Source organism: Vicia villosa, unplaced genomic scaffold, assembly GCF_029867415.1.
Source record: "Vicia villosa cultivar HV-30 ecotype Madison, WI unplaced genomic scaffold, Vvil1.0 ctg.000137F_1_1_2_unsc, whole genome shotgun sequence".
Classification (NCBI taxonomy): Eukaryota; Viridiplantae; Streptophyta; class Magnoliopsida; order Fabales; family Fabaceae; genus Vicia; species Vicia villosa.
In genome coordinates this window covers 47,683-65,286 of record NW_026705030.1, presented here as the reverse complement: position 1 = coordinate 65,286, position 17,604 = coordinate 47,683, and the positions used below count along the sequence as shown (strand labels likewise).

Sequence of the window (17,604 nt, the reverse complement as noted above, 5' to 3'; positions counted from 1 at the left end):
AAGGCACATAAATAGAGTCTCCCTAAGTAGAGTCAGCCTCAATTCTGGGCTTTGTACAGAACACAAAAATACCCTGTAATTAATCCTCAGTGGAGTCATCTCCAGAGTCAATAATTAATTAATCAATCAAAAAGCCTCAAGCTTGGGCCTCATACAAGCCAGCTAAATTCAAATCTTTTATACAGTAGATAGACATAGCTTATCTCTATAGAGAGATATTTTTACTACTCTACCACATTCAAACAAACAAACATTTCAATTTCAATTTCAATCAAAGTCTCCCATTTAGGACTCTGAAAGACATGCTCTGGCACATCCCCAGACTTGTACACTTTCCCTAATTTGGACGAGCATCTTTCTTTCATTTAAGAGGCATCTGACTGGCATACTTGCACACACAAGTAAGGTCCCCCTCTTGAATGAAATGAATTCAGTTATTCTGTCACTCTTTCAAAATGTTTGTGGTAGAATAGTACAAATACCTCTCTGTAGAGATGATTTCATGTCTCTTTACTGTAAATAGAGATTTAATTCCAAGCTTCAACCTTGAGCTTCAAGCAAGGCACCAAAAACAATTATTTCCCTAGTTAGTTCCCCGAACTACATTAAGCTCTGACTTCCACTAGGGATATGTAGGCATGAGGTTCACAAGGAATCTCAGCGAGCTAATAAAATACCAAAAATAGTCTGTCTGTCTGTCTGTCTGTCTTTTCAAATCAAATCAATTCCTTCTCCTAACACAAAGGAGAAACTTTCCCAATCATTAGCAGCAAACACAATCACAATGACACAGAGAAGGTTCCTGTAGAGTACTACAGATATGTAGGGTGTTTAAACACTTCCCTATGTATAACCGACCTCCCGGACTCCAGAATTTCTAGTCTAGGTGAAATCCCCACACTTAGCAAACTCCTAGGGTTTAGTTGAGATCTTTTTTCCCCTTTCCTACTCGTAGGACAAATAAGAAAGTTCGTGTGATATCGTAGGAAGAACTGAAATAAAATTCATCCCACCACGGGCGCATTCTCCTTCCAAATTTCGCGTGAAGGGTCTAGCGTGCCGTCCTCCCAAGTGAAACGGGGAGGTAAAAGAAAACGACACCACAGAAAAATGGCGACTCTGCTGGGGATATAAGTGTTAAAAACCTTGGTTTTTCATCCAAACCAATGGTTGACCTGTTGCTGGTCCAACCCCAATGAGGAATTAGGGATGCCAAATTCCCCCTCAAACAAGAGAGGTCCTGCCTAACATCTGTATCATTTCATGTGTTTGTTGCATATATATTTGTTTACTTTGTTCATTCTGTATCGGGAAAGGGCTTGATTCCCCCTTGTGGTGAGAAATCCTATACCCGGATTTGAGTGCAACATAAGATAGGATGGAGGATGTCTTCCCGGTGAAGGCCCTCTAATCTTGGTTCACAATTCTACTCTTGGGATTTGCCTGGCTGGTTGTGATTAACTGCGCCACTGCATTCCGAGACTGATTTGTACCAGGAGGACCTAGAAACACATTAACCCCACTTAAAGCCTTTTTTAGGACGTAGAGCGGTGATTACGGAAGTAATTGTCACGCAGATACTACACTCAGAGAAAACTCTCTTATAGATACCAATCAACGTATCTTTAAGGTTGAGCAAAAACTCTGAGACCCCTAGAACCCGTTCTACAGGTACAAAAATCCTTAACCTTAGTTTACCATTGGGGCGGGGATTGCGTTTGGACTTCATGACCACTATACCCTTCAACGCCATGTTTGTTTAAAACTCTTGTGTGTGCATTCATGCATTCATGCATCATTCATTAATAAACAACTAAAACAAAAAGAGTCTTTTTTTTCCGAGTCGTTTTTCAAGGAAACTAAATAACGAACGTTTTGAACTTCATAGAAAGAGAGAAACGGAGAAAGGACTTAAGGATCTATATTATGGATTACGGAAGAAAGAGAGCTAGGAAATACACCTTCAAGATTCCCCAGGTCGAGGAACTGGGAAAGCTCGGAAAACTGGTGGTCAACCCCCAGGCTTTGAAGGAGAAGTATGGAAAACTTCTGCCTTTGCTCAATACCAACATTGTGGATGGGATCCTTCCCACCTTGGTACAGTTTTACGATCCAACGTATCACTGCTTCACCTTTCCAGATTACCAGCTCATGCCTACGTTAGAGGATTACTCTCGTCTGATTGGAATACCTGTGTACGCGCAAGATCCGTACTCCGGTTTGGAAAAGAATCCTGACGACATTATCATTGCTGCAACTACTCCTTTGAACGTAGTCGACATCAGAACTCATATGGTGAGTAGAGGAGGAATTCAAGGATTGCCCTCCAAATTCCTGTTTGATCAAGCTCGGTACTTCGTCAGCATCCAAGATATGAGCGCTTTTGAGGAAGTCTTGGCTTTGCTTGTCTACGGATTGTTTTTGTTCCCTAACATTAACGATTTCGTCGACATCAATGCAATTAAGATCTTCTTAATTGGAAATCCAGTTCCAACCTTGCTTGCGGATGCTTATCACTCTGTGCATTCAAGAAACCTGCAGCGAGGAGGATTAATCACATGCTGCGTACCGTTGTTATACGAATGGTTCGTTTCACACCTACCAAAGTCTAGCACTTTCTGGAACATGAGGGATGGCCTTTACTGGTCACAGAAAATCATGTCTCTCACTCATACAGACATTGAATGGTGTAGTCCTGACAACGACGAAACCAAGATCATCTTCAGTTGCGGAAATTTCCCCAACGTACCCCTTATTGGAACTAAGGGAGGAATCAGTTACAATCCAGCTTTAGCCCGTCGTCAATACGGCTATCCCATGAAAAACATTCCAAGTAACATTCAATACGGCTAGCCCGCTTCAGCTCCGCTCAACGAGCTAATAAAATACCAAAAATAGTCTGTCTGTCTGTCTGTCTGTCTTTTCAAATCAAATCAATTCCTTCTCCTAACACAAAGGAGAAACTTTCCCAATCATTAGCAGCAAACACAATCACAATGACACAGAGAAGGTTCCTGTAGAGTACTACAGATATGTAGGGTGTTTAAACACTTCCCTATGTATAACCGACCTCCCGGACTCCAGAATTTCTAGTCTAGGTGAAATCCCCACACTTAGCAAACTCCTAGGGTTTAGTTGAGATCTTTTTTCCCCTTTCCTACTCGTAGGACAAATAAGAAAGTTCGTGTGATATCGTAGGAAGAACTGAAATAAAATTCATCCCACCACGGGCGCATTCTCCTTCCAAATTTCGCGTGAAGGGTCTAGCGTGCCGTCCTCCCAAGTGAAACGGGGAGGTAAAAGAAAACGACACCACAGGTTTCATCAACTTTGAAATGATTCATGTATGAGATATTTATATGTGTGCAAGTTGGAGGCAAAAGGAAATTAGAGTTTTAGAAAAATTGTGCAGAATTTCAAGTTTGTTACAGCATGTGTCGACACATACGAGTCACGTGTCGACTCATGTTCATGCATGCGTCGACCTATATCAGGTCATGTTTCGACTCATGAGAAACAAAATCTACAAGCTTTAAAATTGAGCAGCATGTTTCGACACATTCATAGTATGTGTCGACCTGAAAGTACTCATGTGTCGACACATCCCAACAGAGGCTACAAGTTTTAATAATGATCCACATGTGTCAACTCATAGCATGTATGTGTCGACACATAATGTAACACCCCAATTCTACCCAAAGCATTTAGGCAAGAAAATATCAGAGTATTAAAATTTCATACAACACAATTAGGATGTTACACTAAGTAACCAAACAAACACCTTGAAAACAAACGGACATCACCGATGCTAAAAGCATACACACCTGCCAATAACATGATACATAACACACGGAAGATATGAACATATATATATATATATATATATATATATATATATATATATATATATATATATATATATATATATACGTATAGCTCTCACTCTCAAAGAGGAGTTTTCCAAAATAAAGTGTTTACGATACACAATGGCACGTTATCACATATACATGTTCAAAAGAGTCATATACAAATAAATAACAACAGACTCCCGACTACCCAGTGTTACATATCAGAGCGACCGACAAGACCAACTGGAGAACTACCTCTTCCAAAAGACTCCCAAAGCGGCTAATCTGCAGGATGCCACTCAAGCATCAAATCAGCAGAAGGGTGAGAATATAATTCATAATGAAAGCATGACAATTATAGTAATGCCAACAAGTATCATCAATAATCACACAACAAAGTAATCCACTCATTCAACCACAATTAATATAAAGTAATGTGACACATGAATGATAACATAAAATTATACAGACAGACAATGATGAATGAGACTCGACTATGCATATGCATGTGGTACCAAATCCGGAGTAAAACTCCTCCTTGTCATTATGACAAATACACCTTTGCCGAGATATGCTGGGACTTCTTTCCCTCAGGAAAATACACCTTTGTCGAGCAGTAAGCTACGACTAAATGTCATCGAGCATTTAGCCCCCACTGATGACCTCTTGCCACTCGGGCAAATACACCTTTTTACCGAGCATTAAGCCCCCACTGGTAATAATTGCCAATTCAGGCCACCTGTTAATAGCATTCCGCCATTAACGTATTGAAATGTTATGCTGTGCAAATACATGACTCTATTACATGACAACAACATCATCAACAATATAACACGGTCACATACTCACGTTACACCGTTTATATTCTATCCAAAAGGATACATCACCAATTAATAACATCGTTATCAATTATATCACACCATAATTACCACACAGGCATTAATAAGCACACAACACACATTCACCGTCAAAACATACTAGCCACATCGGCATAAATGATCGCATAATTGCATCACATCAAATTAATATTGGCCATTGGCCCACACTCCATCAATACATCATCAACGAGTTGTAATAACAACAATTCAACAATGATAATACATCATTCTCATAACAACAATTACTTGCCATAAGGCCACACATCATGTTAATAACAAACAACCAAACATCGTCACATATCAAGAATGAACATTCATTAATACATAACACATATGAACATGATCTCATGTTATCGACAACTAATCACATACCTCGTACCAATACGATAACATTCACACAACACATCATCATGATTTATCATGCACTAGTTCACAAAACCATTTATGAAAATCAACCACCCACTACTACATCCTACATCATTAACAATTACCACCAAGCACTAGGATTATTTACCAATCATATCGCGTATATAAACAATTATGTGTTTTCATCAACAACACCTCATAACTAATTAATAACAAGCTAACCAAGCCTATACTATCATATAGAACATCCAACTAGCTTCCTAACACTTCGAACGGCGTACGAAACGGAGCTACGGATCAAAAGTTACAAGGTTTCAAAGTTTGGAAAATTGAACATACTACACAACTCATCACTTGATCCTAATAAAAATAATGGGATACTACATCCTATGAATCATTTCATTAAATCATAGTATAGTTCATTGCGTTAGCTTTCCAACGCTTCGAACGGCGACAAAATCGGAGTTACGGTTCAAGAGTTACGAAGTTTCAAAGTTTTGGAAAAACAGAAAATGCTGTTGTCCGCTTCAGCTCCGCTCAGCGGACCTTCGCAGAGATTTTTCTGCAAAAGAACCTCCACTCAGCGGACCCACCTCCGCTCAGCGGCCCTGCGTAAACCCAGAAAAAACCAGAACGAACCAGAACGGTTCCAAGCCCCTCATACTCACCAAAACCACTCCAAAACATCATTATAACACCAATACAACACATACAAACCATAGAAACAACCTAACATCAAACTTTTCATGGTTGATTCATCAATCTATCTCAAAACCTAACTTTTTATTCAAACTCAATCAAGCCATGGAAAGGGAAAACAAACATGACCAATCACCATAACACAACAAGGATATCATTTAATCATCATACAATCATTCTCAAACAAACTTAGATCAAACAAAGACCACACAAGAAAATTGTGGAAATTGGAACAAGAAGAACAAGAACAAGAACAAAACTATAAGAATCATACATCCAAGATAAATTAGATTCACCCCCTTACCTTGCTATTGTGACGATCGGCAATCGATTCGGTTGAGAATCCTCCACTTTCTCGTGTTTTTCCTCTTTGCTCTTCTTCTTCCTCTCTTATCTTCTTTCTTTCCTTTTTCTTTCCATCCTCTTTCCTTTCTAACAAATATCTCCTTCTTATAAGGAAAATATCTACCCCGCGGAAATGACCAAAACGCCCCTACGCTCAAATATCGTTCAAACGCCCCAAAACGCGGAATATTACCTTAATGATATTTCTAGTACCAAAAATATGAAAACCTTCAATTAAATATTAGTCCGCCATCTCGAACTAATACCGACTGAAACGACTCCAAAAACGGTAAGATTCCAATAAACGTCACAAACGTCCAAATCAAGTATATACTTATTTTTCCGGGCGTTACAACTCTCCCCCACTTAGAATATTTCCGTCCTCGGAAATATCCCAAACGCAAACAAACTTGGATACGCTCTTGTATCCGACTAACCAACTATCAAGCCACGAAAGCAACGACACAATCAGCGCCAAACAACGAATCACTCTAGCTAAAAGCAAAACAACCAAAACATAACAACGGCAACGAGATGCAATGCCCATACAATGCACTCATCGACTAACACCAAAACACAAGAAATAACCAAGACACAGTCAACAAGGACAAGATGCAATGCCCATACAATGCACTTGTCAACCAAACCGCAACCATATTGTTACCGTCATCAAAGGCAACACACCTCTAATCCCCCATCCAAGGAATTAGCTACATGTACTCGAACCATCACCATGGAAACGAGACATCATCTTAGATAAGGACATAAAGTTCCATGACATATACAACTTCTAAACATCCTCAGCAAAACTAGAATACCAACAACCCGGTCGCACAACATCCAAACAACCATGCCAAGACATAGCAGTCAAACATGTAACCAAAACATCTGGTGGTCTTATAATTCCTACCACATCCGCTGTCCACAATTTGAACTCTAACAATTCATACACGCACATACGAACCGCGTCATTTCACGCTTCCGATGCGCACTCTGATTTCCCACAACAAACAGATTCACCAATTTCATAACCAACTTCCAACTCCTTCTAGTATTCACCAGAAACTCATTGTTCTCTCTTATCATACTCAACCTCTTAATATGCTGTGTCAGCTTGCACACCAGACAAAAGTCTTTGTATTATCCAATTCAAAGGTAAAAAGCTAATCCAAACACATCCTTGTTTCACAACACAAGCCCTCATCGATCCTTAAGTGACTAAATCGTCCTCTCAGTCTGACCATCCGTTTGAGGACGAGACGCCAAACTCGACGCAACTTTGTACCCAAAGTACTTTGCGAACCTTCTTAAAATTTCCGAAATAAACCTCGGATCTCAATCTAAACAATACCTTTCGAAACACCATGCAAACAAACAAACCAACAAACAATTTTATCAACATACCACTCGCCAGTACTTCCATCGGTTAATCCATTCTTATCGAAATAACGTAAGCAGATTTCGTCAATATATCCACAATGACCCAAATCGCCTCACAATTACTCGACGTCCTCGGCAAACCAGAAACAAAATCCATAGAAATGCTATTCCACTTCTACTCAGGAATGGATAACAGTTACATGAAACCAGACAACTCCTGACAAGTCAAACACAAATAAACAAATCCCTTCATATCATTCTTCATTACCTTGCCACTAAAAATGACCTTCTCAAATCTTGATACATCTTAGTAGCATCAGGATGAATACTCAAATCAAACTTGCAAAACAAACAAGCTCAAACCAACTTGATCCGTCAAAATATCAATCCTCGAAAGTGGATACTTTTCCTTAATTGTCACTTTTCTCAATTGTCTAAAATTAACATAAAGCCTCACTGAACCTTCCTTCTTAGCCAACAAAACACATGCACCCTACGGCGACACACTCGAACGAACAAACCTCTTCTCAAGAAAATCCTTAAGTTGACTCCTCAACTCTTCCAACTCAGAAGTTCGCATCCGATACGGAATCCTCGACACAACAATAGTTCTAGGAACTAAATCCATCAAAACAGAACTCCAAGACAGAATTCCTCTTTTCGACGATGAATCACTTAAACCTTCAAGAAACACTTATACAAATGCACAACTATCCGCAATTCCCACAATTGCTCTTCCTCAAGAACATCCAAAGTCGCCGACAACATAAACAACGTCGTACCACCTTGCACCGACTCATTCACTTCCAATATTATCAAACTAGACAGATAAGCCTATCACATCCAATACGATTCTGTCTACTATCAACAAGAGATTAAGGGTGATCAAGTCCTCAATTTGTCAATAGGTAGCCGACAATCATAATAGAGTATAAACTATCAGTACTAACATTAATAATATTCTTTTCCAACTTTTGCTCATAGCACAGAAGCACTATGATTCCATAATTCACAAATCTCTCAAGATCATCTGAACCAGCTAACACCGACGTCCGGTAGCTACGTACCAAAACACTTCTAACAAATCCCAAGAATAAAATTCCCGAGATCCTACTCAACTCTTCATACTCCTAATTCTCACTCGAGTTCCAAAACGTTTCCAACAACGTCAATAACTCCTACAACAAAGTCTACCACAATAATTTCCTTAATCATTGATCCAACAACGACACCTCACACAAGGCTACTCAAACAACAACTTCATAGTCCATCAGTAGCGTTAGAGCATCACAACTTTCTAAATTCCATTCCTTAGAAATAACCAAAATATACTCCGAGACACTCCAACTTGATTAACAACCAAAGTCTTAAGTCCAAGTCGCCTTTACTTCAGAAAATAACAAATTCCAACAACACTAGTACTGCTGCCCTCAGTAGCATACTAACATCTTGCAACTGAAACATATCCGAGAAGCATATCTTCTCCCCCACTTAGCTTCAAACCATTCCTGCATACAACTGACTAGAGGCACAACAAGTACTGACAGTGCTCCACACACTTATCACATACTGAGGAATTAAACAACATTAGACAACACTGGCCGGACAGACCGACCTGCTCTGATACCACTAATGTAACACCCCAATTCTACCCAAAGCATTTAGGCAAGAAAATATCAGAGTATTAAAATTTCATACAACACAATTAGGATGTTACACTAAGTAACCAAACAAACACCTTGAAAACAAATGTACATCATGAAGGATAGAAAAACACTTAGAAAGGGGGGGATTGAATAAGTGTGACTTAAAAACTTGAGCGATAAAAATAAAATGCACAATTATTTTTATCCTGGTTCGCTGTTAACGAAGCTACTCCAGTCCACCCCCGCAGAGATGATTTACCTCAACTGAGGATTTAATCCACTAATCGCACGGATTACAATGGTTTTCCACTTAGCCGCAACTAAGTCTTCCAGAGTCTTCTGATCACAACCTGATCACTCCAGGAACAACTGCTTAGTTCACTCCTAAGACTTTTCTAGAGTCTACTGATCAACACGATCACTCTAGGCTTAGTTCACTCCTAAGACTTTCTGCTCAGCCAACTGCCAAGACTTCCTGCTCAGCCAACTGCCAAGACTTCCTGCTCAGCTAACTGCTAAGACTTCCTAGAGTATACTGATCAACTGATCACTCTAGTTCCTTACAACTTAATGTAATCTATTCAAGAGTTTACAAATGCTTCTAAAAAGCGATAATCACAACTGTGATATTTCTCTTACAATTTAAGCTTAATCTCACTAAGATATTACAACAGCAATGTAGTGAGCTTTGATGAAGATGAAGATTCTGAGTTTTGATTTGAACAGAGTTTCAGCAAGTGAATTTGAATTGTATTGGTGCGAAAATCGTTAACCTTGCTTCTCATCAGAACTTCATATTTATAGGCGTTGAGAAGATGACCGTTGAATGCATTTAATGCTTTGCGTGTTCCGTACAGCTTTGCATTTAATGTTATACGCTTTTGTCAACTACCTCGAGCCTTGTTCACACTGTGTCTACTGACGTAGCCTTTAGTAGCTTTAACGTTCCTTTTGTCAGTCAGCGTAGTCTGCCACGTGTACTTCCTTCTGATCTGATGTTTGTGTATACGACGTTTGAATATCATCAGAGTCAAACAGCTTGGTGCACAGCATCTTCTGATCTTCTGACCTTGAAGTGCTTCTGAGCGTGATACCATCTTCTGATCTTCAGTGCTTCTGATCTCATGTTCTTCTGATGCTTCCATAGACCCATGTTCTGATTCTGCTTCGACCATCTTCTGATGTCTTGCCAGACCATGTTCTGATGTTGCATGCTGAACCATTTGAGACACATCTTCTGAGCGCTGAATTATGCGTACTCTTTATATATATTTCCTGAAAGGGAAATTGCATTGGATTAGAGTACCATATTATCTTAAGCAAAATTCATATTATTGTTATCATCAAAACTAAGATAATTGATAAGAACAAATCTTGTTCTAACAATCTCCCCCTTTTTGATGATGACAAAAACATATATAAATGATATGAATTTGCGATCAGAAAGAGTAGACGGCAAAAGACAAATTACACAGCTATAGCATAAGCATATGAATATGTCTCCCCCTGAGATTAACAATCTCCCCCTGAGATAAATAATCTCCCCCTGAAATAAATACTCGAAGAACTTTAATAAAAGACTTCCCTGATTATTTCGGTAGAGACGATCATATGAGCTTCTGCCTTCAGAGAATCCATAGCTTCTGACTTCTGCTTCCATTGGACAGCTTCAGAACTTGAATTTCTTTGATCTTCAGAACATTCACAGCTTCTGACTTCTGCTTCCATTCAGGACAGCTTCAGAACTTGAATTTCTGGATCTTTTAGAACATTCACATCTTCTGATTTCTGCTTCCCTCGGATAGCTTCAGAACTTTGAATGTCTACTAACATCACTTCATGCTAGATTTGTATCAGAACATTGTTGAATGTACCAGAGCATCATTTGAGCATCTCTACATCCTGAAATGTTACAGAACAAAAACTAAACGACAAAAGTCAGCATGAACGAGTTAGAACATAAAATGTATATTCAAATACATGATATGTATCAGAGCCAAATGTATCAGAGCATTTTAGGCTAAAAACATGTATCAGAGCAAATAATGTATCAGAGCCATAACATTATGTGTATCAGGGCAAATAGAATTTTGTCATAACAGGATAGACAGTGATATTCAAATTCTATTATCAGTGCTTCTGATTCATTCTTCTTTCTTGCTTCTGATCTCTGAAGCTTGACAGCACTCAGCTTGCTTCAGTTTCAATGGTTTTGCTTCTAGTGTTTGCTTTGAAGATTCACTTCACTTCTTTGTACCTGCAAAACACTTAAACCATATTGAACTTGCAGTTCATGTTAGTGAATGTGTGGGAGCCTTTACCCAGCAACTGATAGATATAATCAAATCATTTATCATTTATCTTTCTCCCCCTTTTTGTCATAACATCAAAAAGTATATAAAAAGATTCAGATGTATAAAACGACAAAAGAAAACATTTACTGGAATGTAAAACACAAGGAAACTTTTTCATTGATAATCAAAAGATATTACAAAAGGTTCCTATGTTTAACAAGATGAAAAACATTCCTAGCAAATACAAAAAAAGGATTTCCAAAAAGGAAATCACTACAAAAATTAAAAACAGAGCCCTAGCAAGACACGCTCTGTGTCAACCCATCAAGAATCCCGGAGGACTTCTTGTCTTCCAGACTGAAACCTCCACTGTAGGAGAGATCCCAGAACCAAGGAGGAAGTGAGGGACAGTTCACAGACAGAGAGCTAATGTTGCAAACGGAGCTTTCCCTCAACATAGACGTTGAGCCTATCTTCCCACAACTCAAGAAAGTCTTCTGTCTTTGGATGAAGGTTGATAACAACATCAAAGAAGGATCTGACTTGAGCGGTATTAGAAGAGCCATCCCGAGATGCACAGAGATCTGTCCCCTTTGAGTCATGGAGCTTCAACAGGCTTGAGGTGAATGCTAGGTTTTGAGAGAAGAAAAGAAAAACGAGAGAGAGAGAGAGAGAAAAAAAATTTTAAGAGGAAAACAAAGAGATAGGAAACCGAAAACCATTTTGAAGAGTATTTAAAGGAAAATAAAATGAAACGAATGATGAAAAGCATTTAATGTTACGTGACGTGAGGAGAGATAATAAAGACAAATGAAGTGACTGGCACAGTTACCTATGGTCGGCGTCCCTTCAACTGCACGCGCGCTTATCCATGAATAGTAACGACAGGTTTACCATCCCGAGATAAAGCGTAACAGCTGTTTTGCTTTACAAGATGTTCTGAATCAACTTAGACAATGAAACGTTAGTAATAACCGAATCATAATTTCTAAACGAATTCAATCAGAACTTCTGAAAAAAAATGTTCCACATTCATTTCAGAAGATACTCATATATGAGAACTTCTCATCTTCTCATTCTGGGCATAAATCCATACTGATATTCTTCAGAATGAACTTAAACCTATCTTCAGCCAGGGGTTTTGTAAAGATATCAGCCCATTGATGGTCTGTATCAACAAAGTTTAAAGATATAACACCCTTCTGAACATAGTCCCTTATGAAATGATGTTTTATCTCAATATGTTTAGCTTTTGAATGAAGAATAGGATTCTTAGATAAACATATAGCAGAAGTATTATCACAGAATATAGGAATGTTACTCTCAAATATCTGATAATCTTCTAACTGACTCTTCATCCAGAGCATCTGTGTACTGCTGTCATACCCCAAATTTGTCCTACCCTTCAATTTCTAACTGGCTTAGACTTTTGCATTCATGTATATACCTTCATTAGGTCATCTAACACTCATGCATTCATTTTAATCAATAAATTTGGCATGGGATCAAATATCTTGAAAAGATTAGAGTTGCATAATGGTTTCAGATTTCTACAACAAATGCAGTCTAATTCTTCTGATTCATCTGCTTCTTTCTGTGAATAATGAAGTGTGGAAATAGGGTGTGAAGTGTGATTATCAGGGACTCATCCCTCATCTAAAACAACAGAGTGCTTGGCACTTAATCAGAGTATTTCCATGCATTCCTTGACCTAGGGTTTATTTCCCTATTTGGATTTTTGTCATCGTTGGGTTTGTTATTCGAGTGTCAAAGAGAAATTGATTCGGTTGGTTAGAATTCAAGAAGCTGTACAAAAGTCAACATATAAAAAGTGTTCAAAGTCTTTTGTTTTGACAATTATCTTGGTGCATTCACACCATGATCCTGAGATTCTATGCAACAAAGAAAATGAAGACTTCAAATTCAAGTTAGAAGGAGAATTCTCTTCAAAGGTTCGAAATGTTCCATTCAAATCAATTAACATTCAAATCAGACCCATGATGTAAACAATGCTCATGCTAGCCAGTCACATTCAGTTCCAGAAGATCTCGGGCCTACACATTGGTACTGTACATAAAGCAACCTGAACATCAAATGTTCATAAAAAGATCATGATACATCAAACAAGAGGAAGCCATATCCAAAACCAATACATCCATCACACATTACAAAAAGGCCAGAATTGAAAAAACTACAACAAAAATGCAACTTTGCAGCAGGAGAAAATCCTAACCAAAATCCTGCATAAAAGTATATTACAAAAGAGGGAGGTTCATTACAACTTTGAACCGTCAATTGCATTACACTCGATCAGGCACGATGAATTCATTGATACGTTCTACACCGAGCATGTACCAAGAACGCACTCCTATTCTGGAACCTTGTGCCGATGTTCTTCAACGAACTGCATTCGCTGGATCTTCTCATGAAGCTCAGAAATCTGAAGTTATAATTCTCTGTATGATCGTAATGCTGGATGGAAGTTGAAACGGTGTGATTCACCGGTTGGGGTTGTTAAGGAGCACATTGATGTATCTGAAACCAAAAGGGAAATGGTATCGGTTCAGGAAATAAGAGAAGAAATAAAAGTCCACACAGTTCACTATACAAACTAACAGCTTCCCTAACTAATTTCTCAATCACCTCCTAACTAACACATTTCAAATCACAAATTTACCAACAGCCAGTGCATTTGTTTCGGTCCGAGACAGTTACATACCTCTAACCATCAAACCTCACACCAGCATACATTAAAACCACCTTCAAATAAACAACTACAATTCAAACAGAACCCTACAATAGTCCACCCTCATGACAGTTCCAAAACATCACTACAAATGCACATCAGCCATGATTCATTCACAAACAGATACACTTCATACCAAAAAACACAGTTACCATTTTAATTGCAACCTAACAGTTTTAAACCTATGTTCAAATGCAATCACTAACCAAACACTAATGTTACGCTTAGCCAAACTTCATCCACCAATTAACATTTCTAATATAGATCCCAGCTATTCCAAAATAGTTCCATAACCATTCACAAATAATATCTCAGAACCATATACCTTGCAAAAATAACACGTTGAACCGACATCGTCGAATCGCCATTCATTACAAACCACCATGTCTCATTCTCTAATCGGCTGCAAGCGAACTCTGCAACATCAGTACAGTAGTCAAAGCCTGCATAACCGGCAAAAAAATCAAATTCTGCATCATAACAAAGAAATCGGTCAATGCCCAAACTCCCTGCAGCACTAGCATAAAACCAATTCAGCTCCATACTAAAAGAAAAAGAAATAAATGCCACACATCTAGCTCACCATTTGAAAATACCGAGCTCGGAATTCTATGCACTTCATTTCAGCTCACGGAAGACATACGGTTTCAGTTCATAAATTTGTTCCAAGTCAGCCCTGCATCAACAAGAAGAAACCGGTTCAGAAATCCTTCATACCACACATCAATAACCCACATTCAGTACAAGGCATTTAACAATACAGGCAGCATACTATGCATATTATGTTGTGGCAAACTCATACGACCCAATTCACATTCAAGATCCGATTCAACACTCCCTAAACCAACTGACAAGCTATTCCAAAATTACTAACTAACTAACAACTTCAGTTTCTAACTAACAACAACCACCAAAACAGAATCCCTCTAAACCATATCCTAACCTGCTAACTCTTTCTAATTCTCACTACTAACCGTTTTTCCACTAACCTATTCTCTAACCATTCAGCAACCAATAGCTGAATTCAAAAGAACCAACTGTCAAACTGAAAACAGAATTTCCCTCCATCTAACAAACTCCAACACAATAAGCATAACAGTTCAGTTTCACAGTTAACAAACAGAAAATTCTAACACCCTCCATATAACCGAATTCATAACAGAATGGCCAGCTCACCTAACTGTCCTAACAGATCAACAACTAACTTCCTCTCCCTCATAACTACCTAAAAACGAACTTCAATCCCCACCATCCAATCACTAACCAAATCCCTCAAATCTAATGGCCCTCAATCCTCACTCTCTAACTGAAATCTCCTCCCTCTAACTAACTCTTCAGCCTTCAAACCTCTATATAATCTCCCTTCCCTCTACAATTCAAACATACACGCTCATTCACCACCACCATAACCACCTCCTTCATCTTCCTCTCTCTGAATCCTCTCTTCTCCCTCAATTCTCCCCATATCCATCTTCATCACTCTCACATTCTTCCCTCATTCATCTTCATCAATCTCTCCACACCATTCTCCACGACACTCATTTTCACCATCTTCATCTCTTGAACCTTCTTCTCCCTCCACCATCTCTCACTCTCTTCATCTTCTCCATAATCTTCACCATCATCACCATTCTCCATCTACACTCCTCTGCAACCATCACAATCTTCAATCATCATCCTCAAAATCACTCAATTCTCGCTCCAAAATTCGCTCAAACACGCAACAACAACAACAACCGCGCAGAAATCGCACACAGAAAGAAGAAAAATCGAAGAACACAGAAAGAAGAAGAAGAAGAGCAAATCGAAAAATAAGAAGAGTCGAAGAACACAGAAGAAGAAGAAGGATCGAGAAATGCAAAACCAAGAACTCACCTGAATAATTTCTCCGTTTCCTCGTGTTTGTTTCGCATTTGGAGCTCTTGGAATCTTTCTGGTATTCTTTCCGTTTCGCGTTTGTTCTCCACTCCAGTAACCGAAGACGAGCTGAGGGAGGCATCGATTTGACATGAAGAAGATTGAGGCGAAGGACGCGGCGGTGGTTTGAGCTCCATCGGAGAGGAAATGGTGCGCCGCCGCGAGTGAAGAAGGATGAAGAGAGATCCTGAACTTCGCGTGAGAGGTGAAAGGTCACGTATTCTAACCCTAAATCCCTTTTCTACTGATTTTAAGTTTAATATAATTAATTAGACTTAATTAGTGTTAATTCTGATTAATGGAGTTAGTATATTGACTAATTGGTGATTATCAATGTGAAATAAAAATCTAACTGGACTAATAAAATCTTTGGGCCTGTACCGGAATTCAACTTTACACCTCCCCCTGGGCCCATGCGCCATTTTCTTTGAGTCAAAAAGTCATGAAAAAATCTGAGATGAATCAATTGCTTTGGGCCACCGAAATGCTGAATGCACACCCTAGGCCCATACGTTTTTCTTGCTGGAAAATCTGATTTACAAAACAAAAACATCACTCTGGGCTTTATTCTTTGGGCCATACGCATAACTGCTAACAGCAACACTATTCTGATTTCACACCCCCCTGACTCCATCAAAATCTTGTAGACTTTAGCTTTTTTATTGATATTTTTAGTTGATAAAACATAATAAAAACCATGCTTTTCTAAATAGATTTTAGTTAATTTTTTATAGTTTGATTGCTAGATTCTTTTAGGGATTTCTTACATAAAAACCTCATAGAAAAATGTTCATAAAAACAATCACTAAAAATAGTAATTTTAGGCTATTTCTTTTAGTCCTTTTACTTGTTGTAATTCAATTTCTTTCATAAAAATCCATAAAAATAATAGTATTTTTAATTCACTTTTGTGCTATATTTTGACTTGTTCTTTTTCATGCTATTTTCAATATTCTACTTAGTGCTTTATTTTTCATGCTTCTTTTAAATCCTAACCTTAGGTAGAAACCATGATAACAATAAGTAGAATTCCCCATTCATATTAGGCTAGTTTTCTTAGGCTAGTTCTTTTTCTTTCAACATTAAAACATCTAAAAATACTTGAATAAACTCCCATTAAAAAATACCAAGAAAACGCATAAAAAATGACTAATAAATACTTTGACTAATAAAAAGGGAATGGAAGCTTGTAACTTCTCTTGCTTAAGGGATGTTCGAGTGCTTGGAGCTCCCTTGCTTAAGGGTTCCATTCAGGCGTAAGTTCCCGACCTTTAAAAAACACAAACCAAAGAGTAATTCGAGTTTCCCTTGCTTAAGGGATTTCCTCGAAACACTCAAACTCTCTCTCTTCTCTCGCTTTCTTAAGGGCACCGTTATTTCCGCTCCATTGCATCCTAGGCTGTCCCCTTGTGCAAGAGCGCGAACGTTAACGCCGCCCAACTAAAAAACACAAAAAACAAACAAAAACTATTGAGCCGAACTACG

At 38.5% G+C, this 17,604-nt stretch overlaps 1 long non-coding RNA gene across 1 annotated transcript; it reads right to left on the bottom strand.

The window, feature by feature from the left end:
* Positions 1–13,459: 13,459 nt before the first annotated feature.
* Positions 13,460–16,391, bottom strand: LOC131624558 (uncharacterized). Its single transcript, XR_009290620.1, has 4 exons — positions 16,078–16,391; positions 14,786–14,878; positions 14,528–14,672; positions 13,460–13,991 (listed from the first exon to the last, which is right to left on the bottom strand). It is a non-coding gene; the product is annotated as an uncharacterized LOC131624558 (long non-coding RNA).
* Positions 16,392–17,604: the final 1,213 nt, after the last annotated feature.